This window comes from Mobula birostris, chromosome 3, assembly GCF_030028105.1.
Source record: "Mobula birostris isolate sMobBir1 chromosome 3, sMobBir1.hap1, whole genome shotgun sequence".
In the NCBI taxonomy this organism is placed as follows: domain Eukaryota; kingdom Metazoa; phylum Chordata; class Chondrichthyes; order Myliobatiformes; family Myliobatidae; genus Mobula; species Mobula birostris.
The window spans coordinates 35,533,999-35,551,191 of NC_092372.1; the positions used below are offsets into that span (position 1 = coordinate 35,533,999).

General features: G+C 39.2%; 1 protein-coding gene across 7 annotated transcripts in view; it reads right to left on the minus strand.

The window, feature by feature from the left end:
- atosb (atos homolog b) overlaps positions 1-17,193 on the minus strand; it is a 126,267-nt gene that overhangs the window by 29,066 nt on the left and 80,008 nt on the right. For all 7 annotated transcript variants that reach the window (XM_072252476.1, XM_072252477.1, XM_072252471.1 and 4 more), the window contains one exon: positions 7,723-7,953. The gene's annotated coding sequence lies outside the window, so the exon portion shown is untranslated. The remainder of the gene's footprint in view (positions 1-7,722; positions 7,954-17,193) is intronic.

Sequence of the window (17,193 nt, forward strand, 5' to 3'; positions counted from 1 at the left end):
AGTCTCAAAATAAAAGGACATTCATTTAGAACATACATGAGGAGGAATTTCTTTAGCCAGAGAAGGATGAATCTGTGAAATTTATTGCCACAGACGGCTGGGGAAGCCAAGTCATACGGTACATTTAAAGTGGAGGTTGATAGGTTCTTGATTATTAAAAGAGCATCTATGGTTACAGAGAGAAGGCAGGAGAATGGGGTTGAGGATTCTAAATCAGCCATAATAGCATGGCAGAGCAAACTCAACGGGCTTAATGGCTCACTGTATTTCTTAGGGTCTTACAGTTGCACTTTTATTTTCAATTGTTTTATAAATACATATTTAGCCATAATTCCCAGTGATTATAGGATATCACAAGTCTCAAAACTCATAATTGTATTGCCATAATAGTACCAAATCAATTCTTTAAAATGCAATTTGAAGCAAAAATTACTTTCAGTATACAATTTAAACTATGCTCTCCACTACATTTGCAATTATGGTGATGATAACTTTCCTGAAATAGATTGTTTGCGCTGACTCACGCCAGAAAGATTAGCTAACTGTGTCTTTTGCACAAGTGACTATTCCCGGTACTAGGTATGAGTTTTAAAGTATTTTGAAATTTCTCGAAAAAAAATCATGCACTTCTTCCCTTTTGCATTAAAAAGGGGAAAAATTGCCACACTATAACCCGACTAACAGCATTTTTTTAAAAACAGTTGAACAAAGTAAAATCTGCAAAGATAATTAAGAGGCATTTGGACAGTTACACAAGTGGGCAGGGAATTGAGGAATATAATCTTTAGGCACATAGATGAGCAATCTAAATTGGCATTATAGTTGGCACAAACATCATTAGTCAAAGGGCCTGTTCCACCACCGTACTGCTCTTCAAAGGGCGAGAGACTTACATGCAAAAACCGAATGATCTTCAAATGCTAGAAAATACTATTTAAGCACAAAAAAATGCCATTAATCTTTCTTTTTTCCGAGAAGTCAATATTGCCTGCACCAAGTACACACATTCCTTAGTGAAATAGGATTTTGCCCATTTTAGCCAAATATCTCACAATTAGTGATTAATTTTAATGATAAGCTTTACAGAACCATTTCCCTTTCTTCCAGCATTACAGTGAAACTTAGATCACTCATTTCCCTGTAAATCAAATTGTTTCACATTTTAAGAGAAAAAGGGGCATTACAATGTAGTACATCATAAACATCTATTTCACTTGTTCTGCAATTTCTGATCCCAAACATAATATTTTATTTAGCTGATTTGTCAAGCATTTTAGAAGACAAAGAAAATGATTGAGAGAGCAAAAGTAGCTGAATATTTCAAAAAGAATTTAAAAAAAAGACTAACTGCATTCTAAATCGAGCATTATAATGTGTTAGGGAAGAGATGTGAGATTCAAGAGGCCTAAAATAGCAACAGAATGTTAAAAATGCACCACATCATGCAACCAGAATTTAGGAAGAGCACCAATTTGGACATCAGTCACTCAGGAATGCCACTACATTAAACTAAGGTACTGTCAAATCCCACTGTACTTTTACAGTTATGAACTAGAAACAGAACAAAACACTGATTCTCATCTGTACCCAAAAAGTACATGAAACTTCATACTTAGAAAAAGAGAAAAAAGTTTGTATTTTTAAGGGTTAAATTGTTGAGCATCTACACAAGTAGGAAACGAACCAATAAAATAAACAGAATCCATTGATGAATAAATTAATCAACCAAAATAACACCAAAAGCCAATAAACAGAAGATTGACAGCATGTCCTCCCATCATTAGCAGCAATATCCAGCAAATTGTAATTTGAGAGCAAGTGAAGCTGAAAAAAAGTTGTGTCTTCTTTGGCCTTTCACCAATTTAGGGGAAAAAAAGTGCTTGGCTTGCTTTTATTTTCTCCATGTGGTACTGATAATGCAAACGGATTTGGAATTAAAAGACAACTGCAGTACTTTTGCACAATTTGACAGTGTCCAGTTAATCAACAATGGCACATTTAGATTTAAATTGATACTGGAATTGGCTTCCAGCTGACTAATAACTTCTATTTCTGGAACTCTGTGGCAAAGGCTGTGATTAAGTGCCTTTTAAGGCTCCTTGTCTAAATTGGAGAGAACAACAGGCATGCAAGGAAAGTTAAATGAAGTTTAAATGCCTCACTAGCAAAACACAGATCTAACCAATGAACTGAAATCCTTTAAATATTTAAAGTAAATTCATTTACAATATCATTCAGATAAAGTTTCCTACCATCCCCCACTCCACTAAAAGTTCTAAAAATACTGTTCAGCAGCTTGAATTTACATAGCACTTTCAACTTTGCACATGTCCCAGGGTATTTCAATTAAGGGGTCACAGTTTGAGGATAAAGGGGAAGCCTTTTAGGACCGAGATGAGGAAAAACTTCTTCACACAGAGAGTGGTGAATCTGTGGAATTCTCTGCCACAGGAAACAGTTGAGACCAGTTCATTGGCTATATTTAAGAGGGAGTTAGATATGGCCCTTGTGGCTAAAGGGATCAGGGGGTATGGAGAGAAGGCAGGTACAGGGTTCTGAGTTGGATGATCAGCCATGATCATACTGAATGTTGGTGCAGGCTCGAAGGGCCGAATGGTCTACTCCTGCACCTATTTTCTATGTCTCTAAGGCAAAAAAAAAAAGCTCCAAGTAGCTTTAAAATAATGAATGAAACCCTTTAAACAAAAACAATTTTGAACATACATCACATTTGGAAAAGAATTTGTAAAGGTGAAATGACCAAGCCATGAATTTCCAAAAATTGTAGCCATTGTTAAGCAGTGGAAGATGGTCATTAGTATGGTGGCTAGGGAAGAGCAAGCGTTAAGGATAAGAAATGTTAAGGTTGATTCTTGGGCTAGAGCAGATTACATGAAAATACATTAAAATTTACAGAACTGATAGTTAAATGAACAGCTGGTCCACTGAACATATGATTCACAGAGTGACACATTATACCTCAGTGCAAGTTGTCAAGCTAGGAGAAGAAGTTGTAAGCTTACAAGCTCAATGCCATGCAGGATAGAAAGATACTAATCTTAAGATATGGCTGCCATCCATTTTAGAAATTTAGATGTCATGTATTGTGTTCCATTTGCTAGCTAAGAAAGCATATTAAAGTGTGGAGACTACGAAGCCAATACAGGGTGGTGGGGTGAAAACACTAAAGCGAAGAGCAGAGGAATAGACGTCACTGAGTCATGATACCTGTGCCAACAAAGATGCCAAAATAAACACAAGAGAATCTGCAAACACGAGGAAATCTGCAGATGCTGGAAATTCAAGCAACACACATAAAAAATGCTGGTGAACGCAGCAGGCCAGGCAGCATCCGTAGGAAGAGGTACAGTCGACATTTTGGGCCGAAACCCTTCATCAGGACTAAATGAAAGAAGAAATAGTAAGAGATTTGAAAGTGGGAGGGGGAGGGGGAGATCCGAAATGATAGGAGAAGACAAGAGGGGGAGGGATGGAGCTAAGAGCTGGAAAGTTGATTGGCAAAAGGGATACGAGGCTGGAGAAGGAAGAGGATCATGGGATGTGAGGCCTAGGGAGAAAGAAAGGGGAGGGGAGCCCAGAGGATGGGCAAGGAGTTATTGTTAGAGGGACAGAGGGAATAAAAAGAGAGCAAGAGAAAAAAAAATAATAAAAATAAATAAGGGATGGGGTATGAATGGGAGGTGGAGCATTAGCAGAAGTTACAGAATTCAATGTTCACGCATATCAGGTTGAAGGCTACCCAGACGGAATATAAGGTGTTGTTCCTCTAACCTGAGTGTGGCTTCACCTTGACAGTAGAGGAGGCCGTGGATAGACATATCAGAATGTGAATGGGACCAGGAATTAAAATGTGTGGCCACTGGGAGATCCTGCTTTCTCTGGCGGACAGAGCGTAGGTGTTCAGCGAAACGGTCTCCCAGCCTGCGTTGGGTCTCACCAATATATAGGTGGCCGCATTGGGAGCACCGAACGCAGTATGTCACCTCAGCTGACTCACAGGTGAAGTGTTGCCTCACCTAGAAGGACTGTCTGGGGCCCTGAAGGGTGGTGAGGGAGGAAGTGTAAGGGCATGTGTAGCATTTATTCCGCTTACAAGGATGAGTGCCAGGAGGGAGATCGGTAGGAAGGTGGTCTCGGACCAAAACGTCGACTGTACCTCTTCCTATCGATTCTGCAAATGCCTGGAAATCCAGAGTAACACACACAAAATGCTGGAGGAACTCTGCAGGTCAAGCAGCATCTATGGAGAGGAATAAACAGATGATGTTTTGGGCCGAGGCCCTTCATCAGGACAAAGAACCTTTATTTGTGTGCCAAAATAAACTAACCCCTATTTGTTTGCACATTATCCACAATCACTCTATTTGCTGCTTGTTAATGTGCCTGTCTAAATGGTCTTAAACACCACAGCTTCTACCATCCCTGCTGGCAGCACACTCCAAGAATCTACCACTCTGTAAAATGAAACTTGTTTCTCACATCTCCTTTAAACTGAGCCCCCCTCATCTTTAATCTATGCCGTAATATGACTTCCCGACTGTTATACTCAACACCCCGACCAATGCAGGTACTTGCTTCAGGCTGTACATCACCTTCACCACCCTACACCCGACTTGCCACTTTCAGGGAGTTTTGACTTGCACCACAAGATTTCTCTGTCTACCAATGCTCCCAAGATACACAAGATAAATAAATGAATCTGAACCTGCATTTACTTTATACTTTCCCTTAACATCTGAGCTCTCAAAAGTGTGATACCTCACACTTCCTGTATTCAGCTTCATCTGCTATTTCTTCTCCCATACATGTAACTGACTTATCTTGCTACATCATTTGACAATCTTTACCATAACTCTTAACCCTTTTTCACGTCATCTGCAAATTAACTCATCTACAGTTTTATTCAAATCATTTGTATGCATCACAGGCAAAGGTCACAGCACTGATCCCTACAGATGATAGCTGGTTTTAGAAATACTATTCTGCCACTTCCCTCTGTCTTCCATTGCAAGGCCAGTTCTGAATCTGATTTATCAAATCTCACTGGACTCCATGTATCTTAATCTTTTGGATCAGCCCAATATCGGTGACCTTACCAAAAACATTAAGTTCCATGCAGACAACATCAATTACCGTACTCTCAGTCATCTTTGTGACCTCCTCATGAAACTCAATCAAATTCATAAAGCATGGCCTGCCCCACACAAAGCTGATTATCCCTAATAAGCCCACGCTTTCCAAAATGCAACTATATTCTATCCATACGAATCCTTTCAAGTAGCTTTTCTACCACTGTTGTAAGGCTTACTGGTCTATAATTTGCTAGATTATTCCCATTGCCCTTCTTAAAAGGAAGAACATTGGCTTTTCTCCAGCCTTTGTCCGTATGTGCAGTTACAAAAGATAGAAATATCTCTGTTAAGGCCCAATCTTCCCTCTTGCTTCTTGCAATAACCTGGAATAGCTCCCATCACAGCCTAAAGATAAAACAGCACCACCTTCTTGGTAGCAGTATGTCCTTGAATATTAACGTACCCCACAATGATCTCACTATCTTCTTTGAATATTAATGGAAAGTACTCACTTAGTACCTTACCCCTTCCCCTGGATCCAGGCATAAATTCCTTCCTTTATCCTTGAGTGCTCCTTATCTCTAACTAGCTGCACTCTTGTTTTTGTAACATGCCTTGGGATTTTCCTTAATCCCACTTGCTAAGAAAAGTGATGCAAGTGGTTTTCTCTGCTGGGCAGCATATAGAATTTGAAACTCAGCTCAGGGCCAGGATCTTAGAAGACAGCAAAAATAAGATGAATACTCTGCAAATAATTACATTTTTATTAATCAATACACTGTGGAAATGGACAGTTTAGTCTAGCTCATATTCACCATTAGCTCGACTGGATTAATTCCTAACAGAATAATCTTCTTTGAAAGCTTAAAAACAAAGGAAAAGTTAAAATAATTTCAAAGTTGCTGGTGAATGCAGCAGGCCAGGCAGCATCTCTAGGAAGAGGTAGTCGACGTTTCAGGCCGAGACCCTTCGTCCTGACAAAGGATCTCGGCCTGAAACGTCGACTGTACCTCTTCCTAGAGATGCTGCCTGGCCTGCTGCGTTCACCAGCAACTTTGATGTGTGTTGCTTGAATTTCCAGCATCTGCAGAATTCCTGTTGTTTGCATTAAAATAATTTGTCATTTTTCCCCATTACTCCATAGAATTTCCAGGATAAAAAGTCACCCTTCTAGTTTTTAAACTGGAGCTATTCAATTGTTCCCAATTTCACATTGCCCAGTGATATTTTAATGGATTTTCATTGACCCAAACTACTAACTGTTTTCTTCTGCCTGACCTGCTAAGTTTTTTTTTTCCATTTTCCATTCTGTTCTGGGTTTCAAACACCCACACTCTTGGATTGTCATTTTTTCCTTTTATATAGATACTTTTAAAGTAAAAACTTTTAAAATTAATTGCAATGGCTGATATTGAAAAAAGTATTTAAAAGCACTTTATTTAACAAAAAGTATTTTAGACTATTATAATGTGATACTGGACAAGTAGATACTGTAATATATCTGTGGGAGAGATTTTGGGGATAGTGATTGCATCTCTGTAAGATTCACAGCTCAGAGTAAATCTATTATTAAAGTAGGTACGTATATTACCACATGCTACCTTGAGGTTCATTTTCTTGCAGACATTTCCATAAAAAAAATAAGAGTGTTATGATAAAGCATACTTAGACAAAGACCGACAACCAATGTGCAAAAGACGACAAACTGCAAATAATATTGAAAACATGAATTGGAAAAATGGATCTGTAGGTCATCGAATTCAGAGTGGTTCTCCACGCTGGCTCAGTAGCCTGATGGTTGTAGGCTAATAACTGTTCCTGAATCTGGAGGTATGGGACCTCAGGTTTCCTTACTTCATGCCCACTCTCTGCAGCCTCTTCCACTCCTGGGCATAGGTGTTTCCATACTAGGCTGTGATGCAACCAGTTAAAAATACTCTCCACTCTGTATTCATAGAAGTTTGTCAAAGATTTTGGTGACACGGCAATTTTCTGAAAACTTCTAAGAAAGCAGGGGGCAATCGTGCCTTCTCTGTAACGGCACTTAAGTGTTGGTCCTGGGACAGATCCTCTGATATGTCAACACCAAGGAATTTAAAGCTGTTAACCCTCTCCACTTCCATTCTCCTGTCGTTGATAATCAGCTGACATTGAATGAGGGATTGTTGTTGTGGCACCATGATTCTATGTAATTATGAAAAGTGATAAGTATGGAAATTCAAATCGTGCAGTGAACGTTCAATCTCACTGCCATAAGGCAAATTTTGGCAAAAATAAACAGAGCAGCTAATTACAGACAAATCTACATCCAACACATGAGAATCTTTTAAAAGAAAAAAAAAGTGAACGTTTGGGGCCAATGTGTTCCTGAAGGGTAAAAGATAAAGATGAGAAAGGAGTGAGGTGATGGAACATTCAGTAGATGAGTGACAGGAATAGAAGTTGTCAATGAAGCAGAAGAAAAGTCAAACAGAAATTATGGATATCCACTACTATTGAAAATCTGAAAACGAAACAGGAGTGCTTAGCAGGTGAAGCAAACATGCTTGGAGAAAAAGCAGAGCTTGATGACTTTTCATAATCTCATCATAGTTCAGGCTAAACAACTCAGTTGCCTGGTTAAACTTACCATTACAACATTCTGATGATTGCCTTGTCTGAACGTAGGCTGTGCCACACGACTTTCTTGGTACAATAAATTCCAAATAGTTTTAGTGCTATCAGCTACTTTGGCAAATCCATCTTCACAACGATAGATACTAGATGGTTGCAGAGCAACTTCCACCATCACTGGAACATGCAATTTGCTTAAATGGGTATGACTTTTTCTCCACTGAAATGCCAGCAGCACCCGAGAATACTGGAGGAAAAATAAAGTAATTCTATTTTAGTTTTCTTATATTTACAGTTTAATACACAAGATTCATGAAATTATAGTTTCAGATTGTGAAAGAGTTGTTTACAGCTCAGTTGAAAAATTATGTGGTAAAAGAACTTTTGAAACAACCTCATAAAAACATTTGCCCTTGACTTCAAAGACTCAATTTACATACACAAGATAATGATTTTCAGTAGGAGAACCAATAACTTTGTGAAGAATTCTAATGATGCCAGAAAACTTTTATTCCACTTGAATATACAATGTCATACCAATATGTGAAATGGACATGTTCCCTGAAAGGTCCATATGAATTCAATTATACTCTCATCTAAGGTTCAGCACCATGCCTTCCAAAGGTGATGAAAATCTCCTCATGATAGCATTTTATAATCTATCTAAATTTGATGAAGTAGCCTCCAGATGGCTTAGATCTGGCATACATACACGAGTCAGTCTGGCATCAGACAATCAGGCGCTCTCAAGTGCTGCAAGAGTGATCTGAAATTATAAATCGGAATTTTATAATCGGTTGGATCAAAGGTCTTTGTAGAACATCTTAAAGAAAAAAATCTTGAGAAGCTATCTTGAAATGAGTATTGTTCACATTTTTCAGATATATCTCATTTTATTACTTTGATTGTCAGAGATGAAATAGTCATTTTGTTCACTGCATACACATGAAATGTTTCATTTTAAGTGAAAATAAGGAGATAACTGAGTAGTCATACAGTGTGCATAATTTTTACCAAAACAAATAGAACCTCTGCTGACTTTCTTAACTGAGAGCAACATGTTATATGACAATAAATGCAGTAGTACAGAGAGGGTACCTGGATTATAAGAAAGGTATGTGTGGTAAACCACATATATGTGGTAACTGGGTTAACTGTCTGGACACGCCCCTCTGCTGACTGCCCCTGTGGCTCCTCCCACAGATTCCTGTATAAAGGTATTTCGCCTTGCCCCTCCCCCTCAGTCCGGGGGCAGACACTCACCATGGAGGTCATATTGTACAGCGAATAAAATCATTTCAGTATTTTACCCAACTTCGGTCTTCTGGAGTTATTGAAGGTGCTTCAGTATGTTGCATCCGGATTTTCTGGTTAGCGGGCGATTTCCATCCACGCCACTCTGACGTACTGGGAAATTGTGTATGAGGGCAAGTTACAGCAGTGGTTTGCCATTGCCTTCTGTTGGGTGAGTTTTTTTTTAAAAAAGAGATCACCAACTCTTAACCCAGCACAGATGGAGAGCGTGCAAGTGTGCCGGCTGGAATTGAATTCAGGACCTCTCGCCCCGAAGTCCAGCGCTGATGCCACTACACCAGGGGTCCCCAACCTTTTTTGCACCGCGGACCAGTTTAATATTGACAATATTCTTGCGGACCAGCCGACGGGGGTGGGGGGGGGGGGTGTTCAAGTAGAGTTGCCAACTTTCTCACTCCCAAATAAGGGACAAAAGTAGCAATCAAATACGGGACACTTGTGTTTACCCCGAGAAAGACTACCATAACCATGAAGCCTTGCGCCGGCATCTGTGTGCGCATACATGACATGCGCATACATGACGTGTACATGTCAATTTTTTTTTCTACAAATCGGTTTTGGCTTAATCTTCCCGATTCTGTTAAGTGAAACTATATTGTACATACATTATTTCTACGTTCTATAGGCTGTGTATTTATCATATCATTCCTGCTTTTACTATATGTTAGTGTTATTTTAGGTTTTATGTGTTATTTGGTAGGTTATCTCAAGTTCAACAGTGCGTGACAGGGAACGAGGAAAGGTGCAGCTGACTCATATCGTCTCATATCGCCAAATCATATCATTTCCTCGCAGCCTGGTAGCACATGCCTTGTGGCCTGGTACCAGTCCACGGCCCGGTGGTTGGGGACCACTGCACTAGGCCACCAGCTGGCCTGGATTATACACATGTTAAAGACAGAACATTTCATTTTGGAAGGATTACATTATCCGTTAGTAATTGCTGAAAAATGTAGAACCTACTAAAGTAATCAAATAAAATTATCAAAAGCAGAGTCATTTAAAGAACACAACAACTTTTCTTTACTGCTAGTTTAGAAATTTACCATATTAATAAACCTTTGAATAAAACTAAAATCACCTCAGCCTTAATAATGCTAAATCTACAGGGTTGGCTTTCCTGTGCTGCACACAACCCCCTCCCCATATCTAACTGCTCCCAGTTCTCCAGCCCCAACCTTTATCTGCTCCTGAAATACAAGCAAAATCTCTGAAGTGTTAATTAACTTAATTCTGAAAAATACTGTTTTTTCAATATCTTTCATTTAATCTTTTTTATCATTCACTACTTTTACTACTAATTCCTGTTACTTAGTTTCATTTGATACATTTTCAAGATCATAATCTGTTTGATCAAGTACAATATAACATCTAAATAACAAACACCATTAAGGCATACATATTTAAAATGAAGAATTGATATTGCATGTATGTGATTTTTAAATTTAGTTCCGTATTAATTTTTTTAAAAGTTGGCTCTTAAGAGCTTCAATTTAGATTTACATAGCGTTATTCTGCTTCTTAGAATACCTTCACTTTATCCAAAAGAGGTTACACGCAATTATGCTGAGCCCTAACAATCAATTTTGGAATCTTCAAGTCTGCAGTAGCAAATAAAGTTATCAGACAGGAATTAAAATATGACAGAGTATGATGTCATTCTGATGAAGGATACCTGGCCTGAAACATTAACTCCATTTCTCTTTCCGCAGATGCTGCCTGACTGAGTGCTTCCAGTGTTTTCTATTTGTATTTCAGATTTAATCTACAGTATTTGATTTTTACATATTTAAATGGCTTTGCTCATCCTCTTGTTCTAGCCTGTTATCATTCATTGTTCTTGAACCATATGAAAGAAAGTGCAGGTGCTAGAAGTCTGAAATAAAATAGAAAATGTTGGAAATACTGTCAGGCAGCATCACTTAAATTAGGAGACTGAATACACAAACTGACTAAAGCCTGCACACAAATACGGTAAATGATCAACATACTCATCAGGAGAAGGTTGCAATTTAAGTATTAAGTGACGATTCAGTTGCCTAAAACAATTGAAAGATCCCAACATAAGAAATGAATTTAGTTTTGCATGAAAATCTGCGAGAACAATATTTTGGCAGTGGAGGTATGCCGCACTTGTGTAAGGAGGAATATTCACTGGAGGTATGTCGCACTCGTGTAAGGAGGAATATTCACTAGAACTTTACAGTTTAAACACTGGTTTAATTATTCACTTCACTTTGGTTATATTCCAGAGAGTTGAGATGATTAAGAGATTATCTAAATGAAGTCTTTAAAATGTTAATTGTAACAGAATTATGCCAATTCAAAGAAATGCAGGAAGCATTTAATCATATGAAAGACAGTTAAAATATGGCAGTCCAAATCCAAAAGATTTTAAATGCTGGATCATAGAGTCATAGGAAAGTGCAGAACAGAAACAGGCCTTCGGCCCAACAAGATCACTTGAGTGTTAAAATTAAATCCATCTGGTAACTAAATCATGGAATCAAGACAAGGCCATCAAGATGAATTGGTGAATCAGCTTCTTAGCTTAAATAGCATCCTCCTTTCTAGAGGGAGATACGGAAAGTTTGAAAACAGCCACCAGATTAAGCCCTAGGTATTATAGATCACAAATCTTGAAAATCATCTGGTTGAGTTAACTTTTCAGATTGTCGGAAAATATGAGTGACAAAATATGTAATAAACCAACCCCTTCCTGAAGTCAATGACCAGCTCTTTTAATTTGCTGACATTGAAAAGGCTGTTGTCGTGTCATAACACCAGGCTCCTTATCTCCCTCCTGCACTCTGACTCATCATTATTTGAGATACTGCTCACTTTTAGTGGCAACACCTGCAAACTTTTTTGTAGATGGGAGTTTTTTTTTTAAATAGCGACATTGGGTGAGATAGAGTGGACATCCTAAATGAGATGATTTAACTACGAGTGGCTGGAGGGGAAGAAATGGAGGAAAATGCATTGTAAATCAGTCTTTCCGCAAGTTTTCCTTTAAAGGAAAGCTAATCTAAGTTTCCCACATACTGCTCCTCCCTTTCAATAAAACATGTGGTTTGAAAGATGTGGGAGATAATCTCAGTAGAATTCAAAATATGTTTCACAAAACCTTGGAAAATGTAGCTTTCACAAAGATTTACACTGTAATGTTTTTTATTTGGAGTAAATGGATTCAAACGAGAATTTGTTCCATTTAGGAACAAAATGCAGAAACGATAGCAAATATTTGGATTTCAAGGGAAACAAATAGCCCTTAGTCTACTCTGGTTAGAGTTAGAGATATAGACGAATGGATATGTACAGTGAAAAATTTACTGGGGTTAGAAACCTGCTCAAGTAGCAGTAAGAGTCCATTTGGTTCAGATTGGGAACATCTCCTCCACAATTTCCATCAGCACAGGTGCACCACAAGGCTGTGTGCTTAGCCCCTACTCTACTTACTTTGCACTTATGACTGTGTGGTTCAGCACAGCTCCAATGCCATATTTAAGCTTGTTGATGACACCGCTATTGTTGGCTGAATCAAAGCTGGTGATAAATCGGAGGATGGATATTGAAAATCTGGCTGAGTGGTACCATAACAACCACCTCTCACCATGTCAGAAAGATCAAGGAGATGATTATTACTTCAGAAGGAAGAAACTAGGATGTCCATGTGCCAGTCCTCATCAAGGCGATCAGAGGTGGAGAGGGTTAAAAATTCCTCGATGTTATCATTTCGGAGGAATGGGCTCTGGGCCCAGCAAGTGAGTGCAATTATAAAGAAAGCACAGCAGTGTCTCTACTTCCTTAGAACCTCTAAGTTCGACAAATTTCTATAGATGTGTAGTGGAGAGTATATCGATTGGCTGCAGCACAGCCTGGTATAGAAACACCAATGCCCTTGAATGGAAAATCCTACAAGAGTAGTGGGTATGGCCGAGTCCATCATGGCTAAAACCCTTCCCGCCACTGCGTACATCTACGCAAGGTGTTGTCGCAGGTAAGCAGCATCCATCATCAGGGACACCCCCCTCCAACCACCTAGATCATGCTCTCTTCTTACTGTTGCCATCAGGTAAAAGGTAGAGGAGCTTCAAATTCAGGAGCAGTTATTACCCCTCAACCCGAGGGGATAATTTTACTTGCCACATCTCTGAACTGTTCCCATAGCCTATGGGCACACTTTAAAAGACTGTTCATTTCATGTTCTTGATACTTCTAAGAATCCTGACATTAATGTTGTACGGTGCTTCAAGTTCAACCCTCCAATGGGTGTCACTTCAGACTTTTCCAGATTGAACTCTACCTACCACTTCTCAGCCCAGCTCTGCATCCTGTCCTATGTCCCACTGTAAATTATGACAACCATCTACAATATCCATAACACCAACATCTTTTGTGTCATTTGCAAATTTACTAACCCACCCTTCTACTGCTTCAGCCAAGTCCTTTATTAAAAACCACCAAGATCGCTATGGACCTCCACTGGTCACTAACCTCCAGGCAGAAATACACTCCATCTGCCTTCTGTGGGCAAGCCAATACAGAATCCGTACAGTCAAGTTTCCATGGATCCCTTACGACTTTCTGAAGCTGTCTACCATAGGGAACCTTGCATATGGATTTTAGTAAGGAATTTTACACCATATATACTGCTCTATCTCAAAAATATTTTGTCATTTCCCACTAAAAGTCAACCAGGCTTGAGGTCCAACTTGCTTTTCACAAATCCATTCTGGGCTATGCTATGCTTCTCCCAATGTTTGTAAATCTTGTCTGCTAGAATCCTCTCCAATAGTTTGCCCATCACTCACTGGTCTATAATTCTCAAGATTATCCCAATTACATTTCTTGAACAATGAAACTACATTCACTATTCTCTTATCCTCTGGTACTCCTCCAGTGGCCAATATGTTCTGAAAGATCATTGTCCACACCTACCAATCTCTTCCAACAGTCACTTGGGTTATACTCCATCTGGCTCCAGTACTTATTGATCCTACTGCGTCTTGTTCTATACTGATGCTACATTCATCAAATTCCCTCCCCTGGTAAGCATTAAACTGAAGTATTCATTAAGTATTCTCTCCTGGGTATGAGGATAAACTACATTCGACTGTGGAGCATTTGCTCTGGGTAATGAGGTTACCATTAACCACAGCTACCTCCAGGTCACCCTTAGGCAAGGTGTAGCACCTGTTAGCCTCCCTACTTGGGTTACAGTGAAGCCACGGATTGCAGGTGGTGGATGAAGCACAAGGCAAGTTGTGAGCAACACAATCGATGGTTCCTGCTTCTCAGACGCTGAGCAGTAGATCCTTTTAATAGGACAATGGTCAGGGTCACCCATCTTGTAAAGACACTGCATCGGAAGTAAGCAAGGGGAAGCTACTTCTTGTATTTTATCCCTAGTACAACCATGGTTAATACACACACAAATGTAAAAGACAACAGCATAAATGGCAGCCCACTTCCAAATAGTGCGGACACCTCGCTCGGTACGGGATGTCATGTAAACAGACAGGTGAGCCTGGATCGTCATACCACTACTGTCTGCAAGAACAAGAGACTGCGAATTGCCACTTGGAACGTTCGAACGCTGCACCAAGCTGGTAAGCTAGAAACCGTAAAATTAGAAATGAGGAGGCTAGAAGTCAGCATCCTAGGCCTAAGTGAAATAAGATGGAAAGGCACTGGAGTATTCCAATCAGACGACTAAAAGATGATGTACTCTGGTGGAGATAAACATGATAAGGGTGTTGCAATCATCTTAAACAAAGAAACATCCAAGAGCCTGCTAGGATACTGGCATATCTCAGACAGAATGATGCTAATCGAACTAAAGGGACAACAAAACAACATCTCTATCATCCAAGTATATGCACCCACAATGGCAAGCTCAGAGGAAGAAACTGATGCCTTCTACCACTCCCGAGACAAAGCACTAGAAGAATGCAAATCACAAGAAGCCATCATAGTCATGGGCGACTTCAATGCAAAAGTTGGTGAGGGAAGAGAAGACCATATTGTTAGAGACCAGAGATTGGGAGAAAGAAATGAAAGAGGAGAAAAGCTTATATCACGGTGTAAAACAAACAATCAGATAATCACCAACACTTGGTTTAAACAACATCCAAGAAGGAAATGGACATGGAGAAGCCCAGATGGGAACAACAAAAATGAAATCGACTACATGACAATCAATAACAGATTCAAAAACTCGATAACTCAATCTAAAAGCTACCCTGGAGCAGACTGTGGAAGCGACCACATACCAGTCATTTGCAAAATGAAAATAAAGATGAGAAAATTAAAGAAACCAAAAAGATCAGAACCACTGGATTATCAATAACTACAAAACAACCCTCATCTGAAAACAGAATACACAGTTCAAGGTGAAAAACCGTTTTCAATTGCTGCAGGATGAAGGAGGCAAATCTTCCTGGGACACACTGAAGGAATCCATGGTTGAAGCTGCAAAAGAAACCATCCCACGAAAAGAATGGAAAAGTAGGAAGAAATGGATAACTGAAGATATAATACAATTGATGCAACAAAAACAGACCATCAAACTAAGAGACAGCGAAGAATACAAACAACTTGATAAGACAATAAAAAGAAAATGCAGAGAAGCTAAAGACAGATGGCTAAATGAGAAATGCTCAGAGATAGAAATGCTACAAACCCATTACCCTGGAACAAAGTTGATGCACAATAAGATTAAAAAACTAACGGGGAAAATACCTTGCTCAGCAAGTGGATGCATCAAGACAAAAGATGGCAGTTTAATTATGAACAAACAGGAAATCCTAAACAGATGGACAGAATATATAAAAGAACTTTTGAAGACCAAAGAGGAGAAAAACGGAACATAAAGAAGAATCTTGAGGGACCTAGCATTCTAAAATCAGAAATTCGAGCAGCCGTAAATAAAACAAAACATAACGGAGTAACTGGTCCAGACAACATCGCTGCTGAAATGATACTGGCCTTAGAAGATTTTGGAACAGAGAAAATAACAGAAATAGCAAATGAAATCTATGATCATGGGGAGATACCTAATGATTTAAGTAAATCAGTGTTCATCACACTTCCAAAGAAAGAGGGAGTAACAGAATGTGTGTTACATCATACAATAAGCCTGATGAGCCACGTGGCAAAAATTATTCTCAGAGTAATCATGATGAGAGCAAGACGCTGTATAAAACCAGAAATCAGTAAAGAACAATGTGGTTTGTGTGGAAAACACTGGAACCAGAAATGCAATTTTCATGCTACGGATGATCTGTGAACGAGCCATCCAGGTACAAGAAGACATCTACCTATGTTTTATTGACTATACAAAAGCTTTTGACACTGTCAGACTGCAAGAACTTCTGGAAATGCTTCAAGATCTTGACATAGATGGGAAAGATATACGTTTCTTCAGAAACTTATACTGAGACCAGACAGCATCCATCAGAATAGAAGGAGAAGTGAGTGAGTATGTGAATATAACGAGAGGAGTCAGGCAAGGTTGTGTCTTTTCGCCAGACTTACTCAACCCGTATAGTGAAAATATCTTGAGAAGTATCAAAGACATCAAAGGATTCACAATTGGAGGCCATAATATAAATAACATCAGAGATGCTGATGACATCGTACTAATAGCTGACTCAGAAACAAAACTTCAAGAACTACTCACTATAGTGGCAGCAGAAAGTAATCGCAGAGGCCTCTCAGTCAATACCAAGACGACAGAAAGTATGGTCACCTCCAGAAAGACAAACATCCCACAATGTGTGATCAAGATCGGAAATACAAACATCAAACAGGTCAACAAATTCAAATATTTTGGCAGTCTAATGTAATGGCAGGTGCAACACAGATATCAAATACAGAATAGCAATGGCGAAAGAAGCTTTCCAAAAAATGAAGACCATATTAACAGACAGAAAGATGAGCACGTACACTAAAAACAGAATACTGCAGTGCTACATTTATTCTATCCTGACTTATGGAAGTGAATGCCGGACCATTTCTCCACCCATGGAAAAGAGACTAGAAGCAGCCGAATTATGGTTCTACAGGAGAATGTTAAAAATATCATGGACCACACACACATCAAATGAAGAAGTTCTCAGAAAAGCCCAAGCAGTTCAATCACTCATACCAACAATAAGAGAAAGACAAC